General features: G+C 28.7%; 2 long non-coding RNA genes across 2 annotated transcripts in view; both read right to left on the reverse strand.

Moving 5' to 3' along the window:
* Positions 1-16,840, reverse strand: part of LOC122513358 — a 36,627-nt gene extending 19,787 nt beyond the window's left edge. Inside the window, exon 1 of the long non-coding RNA XR_006302733.1 lies at positions 16,448-16,840. This is a non-coding gene — a long non-coding RNA (uncharacterized LOC122513358). The remainder of the gene's footprint in view (positions 1-16,447) is intronic.
* On the reverse strand, positions 2,457-3,972 carry LOC122513345. The gene is made up of 2 exons (XR_006302721.1): positions 3,643-3,972; positions 2,457-2,781 (listed from the first exon to the last, which is right to left on the reverse strand). It is a non-coding gene; the product is annotated as an uncharacterized LOC122513345 (long non-coding RNA).
* Positions 16,841-17,375: the final 535 nt, after the last annotated feature.

Below are 17,375 nucleotides of genomic sequence, written 5' to 3' on the forward strand. Positions count from 1 at the left end.
AAAAAACGGCTGTATTATATTTATTCAATTTATTTCGAACGAAAGGAATACAAAACGAAACAAATCTTTTCGAATTAATCTTCGAAAGGTAAGGCCTATTTCGTTCCACGAAATTCCATCATGATAAAAGAAAAAGAAAAAAAAAATAAGAATACAAAACTGACGTCACTTTTAAATATTCATTTTGAGACCCAACAAAAAATACAAAACAAAAAATGTAAAATGTAATATATATACCTAAGATTAAAATAAAAATAACAATATAATTATCTCGAAAAAAAGATATGATATAAATAATAATAATATAAAAAGAAAATAATTACAAATACGAATCTTGATGAGACAAAAGTTTGATGGAAACGTCGGAACAGGTTGCATCGACAAAAATTCTGTCTAATCCGGATTTTTCGTTCGTGTATATTTGAGGAAATACGAGAAGTAGTGGGAGAGAGACAGAGAGAGAGAGAGAAAAAACCAGTGAGAGGTCATACATGAGTATTTCATGACGAAGGGAAAAAAAATCATAACGGTAGCACTTTTCTTTCCTCCCTTTTTTTTCCAACTCCCTCACTCTCTCTCCTCTTTTTTTTTCTTTTTTTATTTCAATGTGCGGCCCCAGAGGTTTCTAAACAGGCTCACTTGACCCCGACCTTTTACTCGAGTATTCTCTCTTCTATTACGAGTGTGCTCCGATGTTGTAGCTCGAAAATAACCGAGCGAGCCACAGCAACCGCTCCTTTATAACGATTTTTCTCCTCCTCTCTCTCTCTCTCTCTCTCTCTTCTTTCTCTATCTTCCTTTTTCTTTTTCTTTTGTATCCTTTTATTCCTACGATCGATATCCACCGTTTATTCTCATTCTATCTCTCGTACAATTTTTATATATTATTGCAAAAGTAAATCAAATACAATATGATAATACATTGGATAGTAAAAATAAAAAGAACGAGGTATATACGTTTGTTGGAATTAAAAAATAAAAAAGAAAGGGAAGGGAAAGAAAAAACATAATAATAAATTGATCATATATATATATATATATACTGGTATCCTATTTCTAATGGATTCAATTTAATTATTAATCTATATAAGGATTCCAAAGATACCTAATCAAATATATATTTTCTTGATATATATGCTCGTTGCAATGGTGGGAATATTGAACTGTCTGGTCGTCTATAAATGGTAACTAAAGATTCTAAATATGTCTTTACCACTATACAAGAGAAAGTAATAATTTTAAATGTATATTAGTATGGGTATACTTGTATGTTGTGTGTGTGAGAGAAAGAGAAAGAGAGAGATACAAATGACGTGACATCGAACTGAATCAAGAATACAGAGGAACCTATCACATTTCGTTGGATAAAACAGGAGTCTGCTTACGTATGGATAAGTATATAAAGTAATATACAAATCCATACAAATTTATACATATTTATATATGTATAGTCTGGTTTATACGTAAAAGGAACGACGGCAGGATGAAAATAGTAAGAAGAGGATTCAGTCGGCATCAATATTCCATTCAAGTTTTCCTGCGTCGGTATAATAGTTAGACATTTCTCATTCTATCTTTCTCATTCTCTTTATACTTCATTGTATTCCTCATTTTACCGACAGAACCAGCCGGTTACATTTCTTAAACATACCAAGTATTACTTCTTTACATATATATATGTATATATATATATATGTTTGTGTATTAGTCTCATAAGTGGAAGGCCTAACCTCTAAATTGAAAGAAAATTTTAAGTTACTAGGCTTCTTTTGCGCATCGTGTTCCGCGCATGCACGATTTTAATTCGATTGAAAATTATATTTATATATAAATGTTTCAATGATTAATTAAATATTACATATGAATTATTATTCGTTTGACAAATAAATTCATCGAATAACATGATTAAATTTATCAAATTGTTCATTAATTTAAGTCATAATTATTGTTTTATTACTGGAATTAATGTTTAGCGCTTCTATTGAAAGAATTTTTGCGCATGCGTACAACTCCTCTTACAGAAAGAGAGAAAAAGGGAACAATATCAAGTTATAATTATTTCCTTTACTATAATTAATGATCAAATAATTAAATATTTATTAAGAATATATTGATAAATAAATAATACGATAATTAAACATTTCTCTCTCTCCTTGCGTTTTCTATTTTACTGCAAATCTTGTTTTACCGACAGGTTAGTTTCTTCTTACCCACACAAACGTGTACGCAACATGTGACATATAAATATTTCGTCCATATAAAGAAAACTGTATAAATTAATTGAAATGCATTACACATACACACACCCATGACTCACAAAGGGTAATGAAAAATTGAATATGAATGAGAGAGTGAACGAATAAAAGAGAAAGAGATGGAGAGATTTCCAGTAACTATTAATAATGGCGGCCGGCTCAAGTAGGACCATGCTCGAGTATTTCTTTCTCTCTCTCTTACATCTCCTTCTCCGTGATTTCCGTAGTAAGACCGGTTCGATAGTAGCCTTCGTTTAAATAGTGTCCCGTGTTAGTACATTCACATTTATCGTTCAAGAATACTTAAAAAAGTAGTACATTGAAATTTTCCCTAAATAATTCATTGGCAATGATTCGATTTAATATTAGCTCACCTGAGTTATAGATTAAAGTGCCGAAAATAGATTGTCAAATGTTGTTGGTTGAGAGGGAGGGAAAGAGAGAGAGAGAGAGAGAGACGCCTTTGTTGCTAAAAAAACTGGTAACTTGTCAGTAAGCGCCATTGAGCATCAGTTTGACCAACCCTCTGTAAACAAACAGCACCAAATATTAAACCCCAACACGATTTTCTACTAAGAAAACGGGTGTATTTAGTATGTAAGTATATGCATACACCTATAATATGTATGTGTTAAGTAAAGAAGTATATATAAATCTTGACTATGTGTAACGTCATTCGATGGTAGGCACGTGCGCGCGCGCGCGTACCCTAACGCGACCTGTTGCCATTTTTTTAACCACTTTTCTAATAGTCCAATCTAATTTACCGACAGAGTCGAGCGTACGAGGTATTATCAATTTCGTTGTGTGTCCGTGGGTTATCTTTTTAAAGAGCTCCCGCATGTGTGTATATGTGTGTGTGTGTACGCGCGTCTGATAAGAAAAGAAATAAGAAAAATTAATATTAACAACAATGTGAATGGTTAGAGAAAAAGGTTTGTTGTAACATTTTTATTTGAAACATCAGGAAGAGGAAGAGGATTATACGTTTGTCATGGCGGTGATCATACAAGAGGACGACGAGAGATACGTTTGCGTTGTTGACATGGCTACCGTGCTTGCTACCAAGGAACGAAAGAGAGGTAGAATGAGGAGCTGACTAAGACGAGGCTTGCATACGAGAAAGCCCTCCCAATCGATGAGGTAAGTTATTTCTTTTCAGTGACAATATTTCATCTCCTTCCCTTTTTTCTTTTATATTTTGTCGTCTTTTACTTTCCCTAAATTTTATTTTATTTCTCGAGAAATAGAAAATATATGACAGAAAGTGTATATAATACAACAGTCTCTGACGTTGTCAACGACTGTCCTTTATTGCTATACTACTACTTACTTAATACTCCTACTACTACTATTATCGTTACTATTATATTTCTTCTTCTTCTACCTTTTTAACGAAGCGGCATGGTGTCACTCTCTCTATACGTGTTTCCAGCGCTGCGACCGGTATCTGTATGAGTGGGGAACATGCGCGAAATTCGACAGCGCCGCTTTTCACCCCCACTTCTCGTAATTCCTATTCGCCCGTATTTGCGCATTCCCCACGAACATAACCGAATGTTTACGAACGGTGGCGCGCGCACGAGCACGCGTACGTCAGCTCGCGTCAACGTTCGGTCAAGTTCGTATATTTTCGTATATTTTCGTATTAACCGCGAAATTTCAGCCGTCTAATTCGGTCCCTCCAGTTGCGTTCACAAACGCGAATTAGAATCAACCTCGGTATTAGATTTAGAATAATCTTCGTTACTTCCCTTACGATTTTTTCAATTCTTCAGTTTAATCGTCATTGTATTTTTCTTTTTTTTTTCTCTTATTTAAGTACAATTTTGTTACAATTGTTCCGAGAAGTCCGTACTTGGGAATACAAAGTTTTCCTCATATTTATTGGTAAGTAATTTATATTTTATTATTTGTTATTTGTTAAAATAATTATTAAAACTGTGTATTCGATTGATCGATAAACCAAAAGAAAAAAAAAACCATTGTAAATTATAATAGATTTAAATATCTACCATCGTTTTTTTCAGTTGATTATTTTCTTAGTTACGTGGTGTAAAACTATTGTAATAAAAATAAATCATCTGGCTTGTAACAACATAAAAGATTGCATAAGTACTCGTTGCAAATGATTCAAACGTTTGTTCGAAATGAAAATACTCCAATTATTATTATCCTACCAACCCCTGTTAATACAAAAGATCTACTCAAAAAATACTGTACATTAAAAAACACACACATACACGCGTTGCATAAAACGTTTCAAATAAATTGGTTAGACAGTTTTATTGGATCTAAAACGCAATTAATAATAAACGTTACCTCGTTTCATTCCTGACCATAGAGTTACAAATATTATCGACGTTACACATGAAAAAAAAAATATATAAAAGGAAGAGTTTTATGGAGAATTGCATTGAATGTGTACGGATGTGTGTAAGTGTGTATACGTGTACAATGTATGTCAACCGGTTCAATAAGTTTCATATCACCTTGATGTTCGTTGTAAATCTTTCGTTGTTATAAATTGTCCACCCCTTTCCCTCCTCGTCCCTTTTGCGTCCCCTTTCCACCCTTCGATTCTCAAACCCTTTCTTTACCCTCCTCCTTCGACTCTGTACACCATTTAACGTGTATTCAATTTCCACGGTAATTCTCAAATACCTTAACGCAGAAAGCATCACGAGGCAAAGTTATTTGAAATTGCTGCTGGAGACCCTGAGGCACGTTTATTAAAAAACGCCATCAGTGTAACACGTTTTTCTTCTTTAGAATGAAGCATTTAAAAAGAGAAAGAAAGAAAGAGAGAAAGAGAATAGAAAATTGCAATTATTCGAATAATTTATGAAGCGAGTTGTATATAATAGTTAATAGATAAAATATTTAATCGATTAACATTTTTGTTACAGGTATACAAATTTCAATGCAATCTCTACGTAGGATTTGATTTTTATAATTTTAATTCTACGATTTACTTGAAACTTGGGGGATATTTTTTTATAAATTTATTTCGAACCATACGTTCCTCAGGGAACACAAAAATTGTTAAAATATCTAAAATTATGATCACGTTAATATATATATGTGTGATGTTATAATGTTAGGGGGTAACATTTTTCTTATTTTTTCTTTTTAACACGTAATATGTTACATAAGAAGGATCGATCGATCATAAGGGCGTCGTATTTCGTTTCTTTATGTTAGCACTTATGTATGTACGTGTGTGTATGTGCGTGTGTGTGTGTCTGCGTGTTTTAGAAAGAGAGAGATATTTGATGATTAAGCACGGAAAAGTGAAATGAGAACGGAACGTGACAGAGTAGACCTTTTCCCTCTTTCTCCTCCACCCTTATTTTTTTTTTACTCTCCCCCTTCTCTTACTAAATACTTTTCCTACTTCTCGGTAACTTATTATACCATTATTTCGATCTACCGTGTTTTACTGAAGTATCTCCGAGTTATTGGAGATAATCTTAAGATAATCTGATACTTAAAATAGATGAAATCCATTTAGGGTTTCTTTTAAAATCATGTTTTTTTATCTTTTTCATTTATAAATTGATAACTCAGAGATGTTTACGTTCATTTGTCTAAATTATTATACGAAATAATATAAAGTATGTGTGTTGGTAGTAATAATTAATAAAAACAATGTGACGTATGCTCGATTTAAAAAAAAAAAAGAAAAAAAAAAGAAAAGATTAAAATTAATAATGCATTTATTAATTATACCAAGTAGACGTGCATCAATATTTTAAAACTATTCATTGTCAGTATATATTTGAACATACATAAATCACAGGTGAATATTTAGAACGAAGTTTCCATTATTACACCTACGTGTAAGACATATACATACACGCGCGTAGAAATGTTCATAATGCATATCCAAGAACGGGTACCCATTCATATTGGTTTCTCAAACATGCATTGTCAAGTACATAGGAAATTGAACGAGTGCTACTAAGAGACTGAATGCATTTGCAATTTTGCTGAAAGTGAGAAACACACAATTACTACGTTGCATGCACACTTGCACACACACACAGTGTATGTTAAGAAAAAAAAAAACAACAATTCCAAAGCCAAATACAAACACAAATTCAACAAGAGATACGAAAGAAACAAAAGGGAAGCAGTTATTTGGAGCAGTGATTCTTAAAAACAGGGCTGGTGTCCCCACCAACCCTTGGTAAAGGGATTGTAAAGAAAAATTTCAAAAGGGGGTCGCGAACCAAACAAATGTTTAAGAAGCTGCTGATTAAAATGAACAATTGAAAAATACCTTAAAACAGAAATGAACAAGGTCTGTGTGTGTGTGTGTGCGTGTGCGTGTGAATAAGAAAATATATATAATACAGTTGAAATTGTTCTCGCAATTAGTATACCGTTGGTATGATGGAACACGTAAGTTCAATAGCTTTAAAACAAGACAAAAAGAATGAAAGAAAGTGAAAGAAAGAAGGAAAAAGATGGAAACGTGTTAACTAGTGCACCCATTTCTGACAGAATGCACATTTATTCAAGCGTAATGCGGAAACTGTGTGTGATGTATTTTCTCTTTCTCTCTCTTTCTCTGTCTGTGACTCATCTTGCACACCTATATGATCTCTTTGTGTTGATACTTTAGACAGTGATATATATATACGAAAGGCAAAATTTATTTTTCGATACACCTCGAGCGTGTACCGTTATCGTTTTTAATAAAAATAAAAAAATACAAATAGAAAATAGGATAAAGAAGAATAGTTCACCGTTAGTACATATTTAGTTTTTCCATTTGAAATATTTTCTTTCTTTTCCTTTCGTATAATAATCTTTTTATCTTTTTAAATATTGTTAATTCAATTATTTCCATCAGTGGGGTATTTCAATGCGATATTAAATAAGATGCATGCAGCAATTAATTACATTTATTTCTTCTATCTTTCTTTCTTTCTTATATTTTGTTGTTGTTGTCTACTGTGGCTTTGAGAAACTGTTTGATGAAAAGGGGGTATTAAAAGGAGACGTTTTTTCAGTCTGCTTTTCTTTCAAACGTATTTATAAACGCAGGAATGCATTTGAAAGACGAGAAAAAGTAAAAAAAGTCAAAAAGAGTTAGTGTGAGAGAGAGAGAGAGAGAGAGAGATGCTTTAGAATTTAGCACCGTCCCGAGTGATGCAAACACCGGTTTGTAGAGTTTTTTGTATTTCTTTTTGTATTTTTTGTTCCCCCCATTCACATAAGGTGTCGTTCGTCGTACGTTCTTCTTCAGTGTCGAGTATACCAACGAGTTAGTGTTTATCTTTTTGCATCATATATTTCTTTTTACATTCAAATGCCAAAAGATGAAGAAGGAGGGATTCTACTGGAGTAGGATTGACAAAAAAGAAAGAAATGTGTCAACTTTACTTTTTGGTTTCGACTGTATCCTATTACTTTCCTTTCTTTTTTATTTTTTTTTTCTTTTTTTCTGCAAATTCTCTTCTGGTTTGATCAGTCGAAGTATTAAGTTTCGAAATATGTTTAATATAAACATTTTCATTTGATTTGATTTCACGTAGTATTTTAAACACACACACACACACACATAACAAGATAAGTAAATAAATATATTATTAGGATAATGCATTATCTGTTCAACATTTTTAAAAATGTAAAATCCTATCAGAGGAAGATTAAAATACATAGCAGGTGTTCTTAAAAGAAGCCCACAATTTACATATTTCAACGAATCGTCTTATACGATTTTATACAATTCATTTTATGCTTTTATTTTTATTTCTTCAATTTTTCTATCCTTCCTTTTTTTTTTTATTATATCAAATCGATAATAATTCGAATAACATTTTTTTCTTTTCCTTTTCTTTTTGAAGTTTCGTTTGGAATACTTTCGTATATTCTTTTACGCAGAATGTCATAGTTAACCCAACGTAATGGTATTATGGAATTATAGAAAATAGAATAGAGAATTTGCAGGCTTCCCAAGAAGAACGAAGAAGCCATAGGATTTGGACTTTCACAAAGTTGCCTCCGTTAGTCGTGCTTTCGAAATTAGTTTACCATCTCTCTTCAGTTGGTTCAGTGTGATGTAAAAAAAAAAAAAAATAAACGACAGTGAGATTATTCTATTCGCGTGCTATTACAAATTATACAATTCTTTACATTTTTATTTACATTTTGTATTATTTTTCTCTACCTCTCACTCATCCTCCCCCCTTCCCTGTCTTCTCTCGACAAATTTCATCAGAACTTTCATTTTATTCCATAGATTTCGTCGTTTCATATTCAACCAATTAAAATTCGTCTTATCCTTTCTATTTCTCCCCTCCCTTTTATTTTTATCTCTCCCATCCAATCGAATTGATCTCATCTTTCTTCGTTATACAATATTAATTTCATTTCATTTTAATTATACAAAATTAATTAATATCAATAATAACACGCAACGCATCTTGTTTAAAAACGTGTCACGGTGTGATAAAAAAGAAAGAAAAAAGAAAAGAAAATTAATAAAAATTTAATTTATTTGATTTATAAATAAAAGAAGTTGAAAAAAATAAATTTCGATCATCGAAATGACGGAGGAAAATAATCGAGAGGATACCGATAATGAAAAGGATACAGAAGGGTAAGAATTAGTTGAATTTGTTTCTTCGTTTTTTTTTTAAATTGAAATTTTGATTAGATTGGACGGTACGTGATGTGTCAAATTTTGATTATTAAATTAATTCATTTATGAGAGAACAATTATTTATATATTATATAATTCATTATATATATATTATAGTACCGTATATATATTAAGTAATTTGCGTGTGTCTATTACAAAATTTGTTTACAAAACTATACTAAAATGATACCGATACTTTATTATATATAATTTACTACGGTACGGTGCGTTATTTATTTGTTACATAAAAAAATGTTTAAAAATAAAACGTTACACTTATCCCACGACAATTCTCTCTAGATTTTTCTAGTCTGATATTAAAAACGATGCAACGAGCAAAAAAGTAAAGCCAAATAATTAAAAAAAACGATTTAATTATTGGCAACACGTTACTTCCCGTAATAATTACGTTTTATTACGTTTAAAGCGTGATTTTATTTTTTCTTATATTCCTTTTCTTTCTTTTTTTTTATTTTTTATCCCGAAACAGCGAGACCTCAGTTGCAGTAGTTTATTGAAAAATACAAAAATACAATTACAAAGAACCACTCGTCTCGTTGCAACTAAGTTAATATAAAGTGACTGCTTCAAACAGTGGTCTGAAAATGATCCTAATAACATTTTTATTTCATAATTCTTTATATCTTTCTCTCTCTCTCTCTCTCTTTCATTCTTTCTTTCTAATTTGATTTTATTATTAAAACGTTATTCTCGTAATAAACGTATTTACACGTGTGTATGTGCGCGCGCGTGCGCGCGTGTGTGTTTAATACCAAAATTATTTAATCAGATACACCGTCATACAACGTAATTATCTACGCATATTTATTTAATTGTCAAATAAATTATACAATCCAACCGATGTGATTATATCACATAATACACGTTTTCCTTCGCATAAGTGGTATTCTTCATGAAAGTAAAAGTAACGTCCTTGCAAGATCATAACGTTCAATTTAATATACTCGGTTTTATATGTTTTCGGTTCAAGTTTTACCATATTTCGAAATTTTTAATATTAATATAAATATTATTTATTTTTAATATTAATATAAATATTATTTATTTTTAATATTAATATTAATATAATAATTAATTTTTAATATTTTTTAATTTTGTTAATTTTTAATATTTCTATAGAAAAAAGAAAAAAAGAAAAATAGTAAAATTCAGGGGCGCCTCTTCTACGCGTAAAAAATAATATTTACGATCAAATTTATATGAAATCAAATCAAATCAAATCAAATCAATCTGATGGATAATAAAAATTACAAAAAAAAAACAGAAGAAACTGACAGATATTATTACATTTTTTTCTTATATGCTTTGTCTTGCTTACGTGTACTCATTAAGAATACGTTTCTCTCTCTCTCTCTCTCTCTCTTTCTTAATACCTTGTACGAGCGTATGTGTATGTGTGTGCGTTTAAATATAGTTATATGTAGAAGTGTGTAAATGAGATTGAGGGGAAGGGGAAAGAGCCAGTATGTTTCATACTAAACTTTACCAAAGGCAGTAAAAGTGTTCAGTCAGTTGTTCGTATTACATGTATCCGCGGTTATAACGCTTATTAAATAATAACTTAACAAATATTACAATAAATAAATATATATATACGGGAAGGTAAATTCAGAATTATAGTGTTATTATTAATAATTAGTATAATTTATTAATTAAAATAACGGTACGGACGGAACGCGTTTAACGAAGTCACACAATTATTCATTTACTTGTCTAATATTATTAACAAAATATAAATAAATGGATAAATATGAAAGAGAGAGAGAGCGAGAGAGAGAGAGAGAAAGTAAAATTGAAATTTGAGAGTATTCCTATAATAGTAAGGATAATAAATAATATATTGTGATTATCAAGGTCGTAAGTATCAATATTCGTTTGATAATATTATTTAGAAAATACAAAGAAAAAATATTTAAAAAAGATAATTAAATAGGACGAGAGAGAGATCGAGCGAAATTTCAATTGGAATCAAATAATTAATAATAATAATTTATAGGAACGCGTTAATCAAGATTGCAAATATTTATATTCGTTTGTAATATCGAGATCGTTTCGTACAGTCATTTCAAATAAATAATATTTTAACGCTTTTCTATCGATCACTTTAATCTTTTATTAATTGTTAATTAATATCATCTCGTCAATTATACCAACCTATCTCTCCATCTTTCTCTTTCTCATTCTCATTTCGTAATTGATCATTTTCCTAACGAAAAATCATTCTATCAAATCGTAAGAATTATTTTAGCGAGATTAAAAATTATTACTCAAACGTAATCTACAATTTTTCAATACTAAATTTTGTATATTTTATAAAAAAAAAAAAAAAAAAAAGAAGGAGAAGAAGAGGAGAAAGAGAAAGAATGAAATACTCGGTCTAATAAACAAAATACTGTAATTAAACATATAAAATAATTTAACTGTAGGTAAGGTGGTGGGGTGTGGGTGGGGAGAAAAATTAATTAGTATCACAACTGTCGAGTTATATTACGCGATGTTAAGTTTTTAAAATCATTGAAACTTTTTCCGTCAAATAAAAATATATATATATATATATTTTGCAGGGAAAATTATAATTACGAGAAAAAAAAGAACAAAAATATCGTCGAATTTAATCGAACTTTTTATTATTACGTAATAAAGTTTTATTTGGAACGTTTAAAATACAACTACGGATTTTCCCCATCCTCCCCCTGTTTCTTTCTCTCCCTCTCTCTCTCTCTCTCGATGTATTTGTTAATTGAAGTATGTTTTGCAAGTAAAACGTTTCCGTCCTTCCGATAATCAAAGTAGTTAAAAAGTGATCGTGGAAAATGCGTATAAAATCGGTTTACAAATACACTTATCAATCTCGTTTCTTTTTTTTTTCCATCTCATGGTTAATTCGTGCCTCTTACCTTGTTTTTTTTTTTTCTCAATTTTTTTTCTTTTTCTCGTTTATTTTTTTGTTCTACTACATTCCGATACAAAGTTACGTGTAATTATATAATAGGTGCGTGCATATGTATATAATGTAATATGCGACAACCGTAAATAATGAGCGAGATAGAAACGTCCGAAGTGTGATAAAATCGAATTAATAAAATAAGAAAAAAGGGGACAAAATTAGAAAGAAAAAAGTTGAAACGTAGTATAATTATTATCGTTCGGTTGCATAAACATTTAATTTGATATACACGGTAACGTTAATGACATAATCTTAGTTGTTTGTTGTGCGTGCACGTGTGTCGCTCGAAGTTTCTTTTATTTTTTACCATTCTTCCTTTTCAGCGTTCAATCGTAACGAAAGATATAAAAAAAAGAAGAAATAAATGTATCGGTTTATAAAATACGATCGAAAAGAAAAAATATTATTTCTTCGCGATTCTCGATACGACGATATTTTTTTGTTTTAACATTTGTGCTGTTTTTTTTTGTTGATTTCGATAATTTATCGACGATAAAAAAAGAAAAGACAAAAAATTAAGGAGGAAAAATAAATCAAGGACTCGTGTGTTGAAATTAATAATAAATAAAAAGAGGAGAACGTGCGCGCGTGCACGTGTCGTCGCGATTTCCATCCGAAGTTATTTAACCTGTTTTATTAATTATTTATCGTTGAGATATGTTTTTCAATTGTCAACACTGTTCGAAGTGTATATATCCTTTCAAGAAAAAAATACCTAGCAATAATATACCTTGGAATATTGATTCGAAGAATATCAAGTAAGTTTTTCTTTCTTTTCTTTCTTTTATGTTTTGTGGGTGGTTTTTTTTATTTTTTTTATTTTTTTTTTATTTTGCTTCTTTTGGAATCGGTTAAATTTGGTGGTATAAATATTTAACGTTAAATCAAAGTTTTCGTAATAATGGTTTTGGGGTCTGACTAATATTATTATATTAGTTAATCGATAATAATTCAAAAATCATTTTTATAAACAATTCCATGCATTTTCTTTATCTGATATTCATTTTTTCTAAACTTTATATCCATACACATTTATATATATACATATATACACACGTAACACGTATATGTATGCACAGATGTAAAAATATATGAGAAAATATTTAGTCATTTTGCAAGACGACATTATTAAGCATTATCTTGAAATAAACCGTCTATGAATACGATATTTACGAAATTCATTTACGACTATGGTTTTCCTCATAATATTTAATATTTAACTATTAATATTTACTTGTAATATTTAACTATTTATTTAACAAATTTACATACGAATATTTCATTTGTTAGCTTTTTATTTTTAAATTTTTCAATTATTTACCACGTGTAATTTTAAACCGCAAATTTGATTTCTCATTTCTTTTTACGAATATTTATTTAACGCGTTTAAATATGCATATAAACGATGAATAATATAAATGTTGTATATATATAAAATTGATGTCACTTCAAAGTTTAAAAAGTTGACTCAAATTATTCCATTTGTCACGAATATATATTTAACGAAATATAAATATAGTGATTGACCGAACGAATTAATTAATCGAATGATGAAACTCTTTGCTTTGCTAATTATAAAAAAAGAAAAAAAATAATAAAATTTAAATGATTAGTAATTTTAGTTTCTATTCGTTTAGTGATTGCGTACACGCGTGTGTTTGAGGTATCAATACGTACTCTTTTTTTTTCTAATTATTTCTTCTTTATAATTTGTCATTTGCTATTATTTCTTGTTCTATTTTTGTTCTATTTTTGTTTTTAAAGTGTTGGAACGTTAAATTACACGTGTCAAACGAATTCATTTAGTTTCGATTACAGTTCTTGCACTGTCTCTTCTGTTTTATCTACACACTTATACATACATAGTTATTCACGTGCATATATCATACGTCACATACACACATATATATATATACATACTCGTATGCATAAATATTCGTATATATTCATGAAAGGTAATGCGAGAAGTTGACTTAGGCCAAGTTATAGAAACATGATACATACGTTGTTTCTTCTCGTGGTTAAACATATCTTCTCAACATATTCATTCTCTCTCTCTCTCTCTCTCATTATCTCATTTAATTTTCCTTCTCTTTCCTATTCTCATTCACGTTAATGATATTTCTCTTAGAAATATTCTATTGTTATTCATCTAGACCTTATTTTCTATTGTCTTTAACATAACTATTGTATTATTATATCTTACACATACACAAACATTATTATTATTATTATTAGATTGGTATGTACGTGTTCAGATTGATACCACGACGATTGTTCTCATAATTATGTTAATAAGAATTTCTTTTGAAATCTTTGATAAAAGAAATTCGAAAAAATATATATTTATTGAAAATTGTATATGAAAAATTCTCTATAACGAGAATCAATTAGGTTACTTTAATACGATATATAAAATTATTTGAAAATTCTTCTATATATAATAACGTACGTGGCATGAACGATGAAACGAAGTATACTTTAACGTATACGTAGCATCCATAATAAATGTAAATTTAACTAGAATAATAATAATAATAATAATAATAATAATAATAATAATAATAATAATGCTTGTACTCGAGAGATACGTTAGACGAATAGTTAATTAGGATAATAAATTAGATTCGTGGAAGCATTTTGTTCTAGGATAGTTTGCTACTTCTATTAATTCCCTTTAAACATTATTCGTTAGTACAAAGTTCTATTCGATAATTAATTTCATTCATTTTCTAATTCGATTATTTTTTTTTTTGAAATTAAATTTTTACATTTCATTAATTATTTCAGTAGAAATGCATTTGACTGATCAAGAAAAAAAGAAAAGAAATAAAGAAAATATTGTTTTATCTTCTCATTGAAAAATATAAAAAAAATTTGTATAAAATCATATATATATATCGTTTTAGCGATTCTTACGTTGATAATAAATTAGTATAAAGTTTCTCCGAAGAATAGAATAATTCTAAAATGAGTGTTAATAACTCTCATTGTCAGTTAAAGTCTCAATTAGTGGCGTATCCGCCAATTACCACCCTTGCATCCTAACTAATAATGGTTCTGATCGTGAGATCAGTTAACTAAATGTAGGTGTAACTAAACCAATGCAAAGAGGATGTTCGACTGAACGACCAAATAGGTATGATGGAAACATTAGATTAAAGGAACTAGAAGGGGGACACACTTGGGGGAAGATAAAACTATACTAATCATTTTTTTTTTTTCTAACTTATTATCATAAACGTTCGTATTGTACTCGTTACGAAACATCCCACACGCGAGATTAGTTTCTATTTATTGAAATATTTTGGTGATGTGATTTTTCTGTCCATTCTAAAAATAATTCACGTTCGTGCAAATGATCATCTAATTATATCGAAATGTTATTCGATTAAATATCAATGTAATTTAAAGAGATTAATTATATGTATTTTATGACATGTATTTTATTTTTATTATTAATATTATATATTTTATTATATTTATTATTAATATTATTATTATTTTTATTATTTTAAGTATTATTATTACATTATGATATGTAATTTAAAGACATTTTCTATAGAAATAAATTAAGGAAGGTAAAATTTCTCAAAAAAAAAGAAAAACAAAAAGAAAAATAAGAAAATTGATTTACATTATCGATGATAAATCAGATCGAGAATAAAGGTAGTATTTGCATTATGTTCCAATCAGCAACATGTCGAGAATCATTAATACGTACTAATGTCAGAGGTTACATGGAAAATGGGTTTGCCTCTGGGGTAAATCGGTTTCTAATCAAATCGGATTTTGACGGTATGTTCAAACGTACGTTACATGCATAAATTATAATATCCTTCTAATGGAAAATCTCTAATACGATCATTATTATTTTTTTATATAATTAATTCGTTTCGATTGTGTTCAACGAAAATACATTTCTATCATTTTTCTTCATTATTTCTAATTTTATTTTTTACAATCAATAAATATATTGTATTATCTTTGTATTAGCGAGTATCTAATACAATCTTACGTTATAACAAATAATGATAATTAAAGGCACGAACATAAAAAAAGAAAAGAAAAAATACGATAATTAAACAGCGACAGGAAAATGCAACTTCGTTATCGCGAACTTTCACTTAGATCACGAGTATTAAATAATGATCGATTCGAAGAAAAATAAAGGGTAGTGTATACGTAACGATAGATGATTATGCGAAAAGTAACGTAACCGAAAAATACATTCATCGAAAATAACGGGTCTATCATTTTATTTTCACTCGATCGGTTATTAAATAACAACGATGTCACTTTTCATTGCAAAAATAATATTAATAATTAAACTCTTGGCGATAGAATTTTTACATTGTAATTGTATTATATAAAATGTAACCTTTTATTATTATTGTATAACTATATAAAAAAAAAATTAAAAAATTATGTAAAACTATAATAACGTTTGAGTGAATACATTTGATTGTCTATAAAAAAAAAAAAACAACAAAATGAAACAGTTTCAATAAAATTTCTATTAAGTATACCGTTAGTATATGAAAATGATATGCTTACTATTACACATACGTATAATTTTATTCGTAATAAAATCCTTGGCAAAGATACTAATCGTCGGACGAATATTTTACATCAGCATTTCACACCACTGCTAGACACGTACTACTAACATGAAAGTTATATAAACCTAGATTATATCTATGCGTATGTCTGACGTGAGACAATTCATTCTGACCTTGTTTATGTTTTCTTATCTTTGTACTGTTACTATTTATGTATTTTCTATTGCAAAGAATTTTACTCCAGATATGTTTACCTTTTTTTTTTATATTATCTTCTTATAGGTATCTTACTCATTCTTTCTGAATACGTTTATGTATGTATGTGTGTGTGTGTGTGTGTGTGTATGTGTGGTGTGTACAAGGAACAGTTACGATTCGTTGAGATTATATTTAACTACATTTTGGCATAGTGTTCTTTTATATATATAGTTAATATATATAAAGGTATATTTTAAATGAATATGTAATATAATATATTTATTTATAACAAAAAAAGGAATCATTTTCAAAGGCTATACTTTTTTTGATTTATATGCAAATTTATAAGTAACGTAAATTTATAATAATAAATTATATATAATAGTAAATTATATTATAATAGTAAATTTATAATAAACGTTAATATATATATAAAGGTATATTTTAAATGAATATGTAATAATATATTTATTTATAACAAAAAAAAAGGAATCATTTTGAAAGGCTATACTTTTTTTGATTTATATGCAAAATTTATAAGTAAACGTTGTATTGAAAAATATTTGAATCATTTTAAAATGTATTTTATCCGCTTAATTGAAAATGTTATTATATATATATATATAAATCTTATATAAATACATTATATACATACACATACACGCGTATTAAAATATATTTTTATATTTTTATAGTAGAAATAAATGATAAAAAGAATAAAGTGATTTAAATGTTGG

Source organism: Polistes fuscatus, unplaced genomic scaffold (assembly GCF_010416935.1).
Source record: "Polistes fuscatus isolate 324 unplaced genomic scaffold, CU_Pfus_HIC Scaffold12, whole genome shotgun sequence".
Lineage (NCBI taxonomy): Eukaryota > Metazoa > Arthropoda > Insecta > Hymenoptera > Vespidae > Polistes > Polistes fuscatus.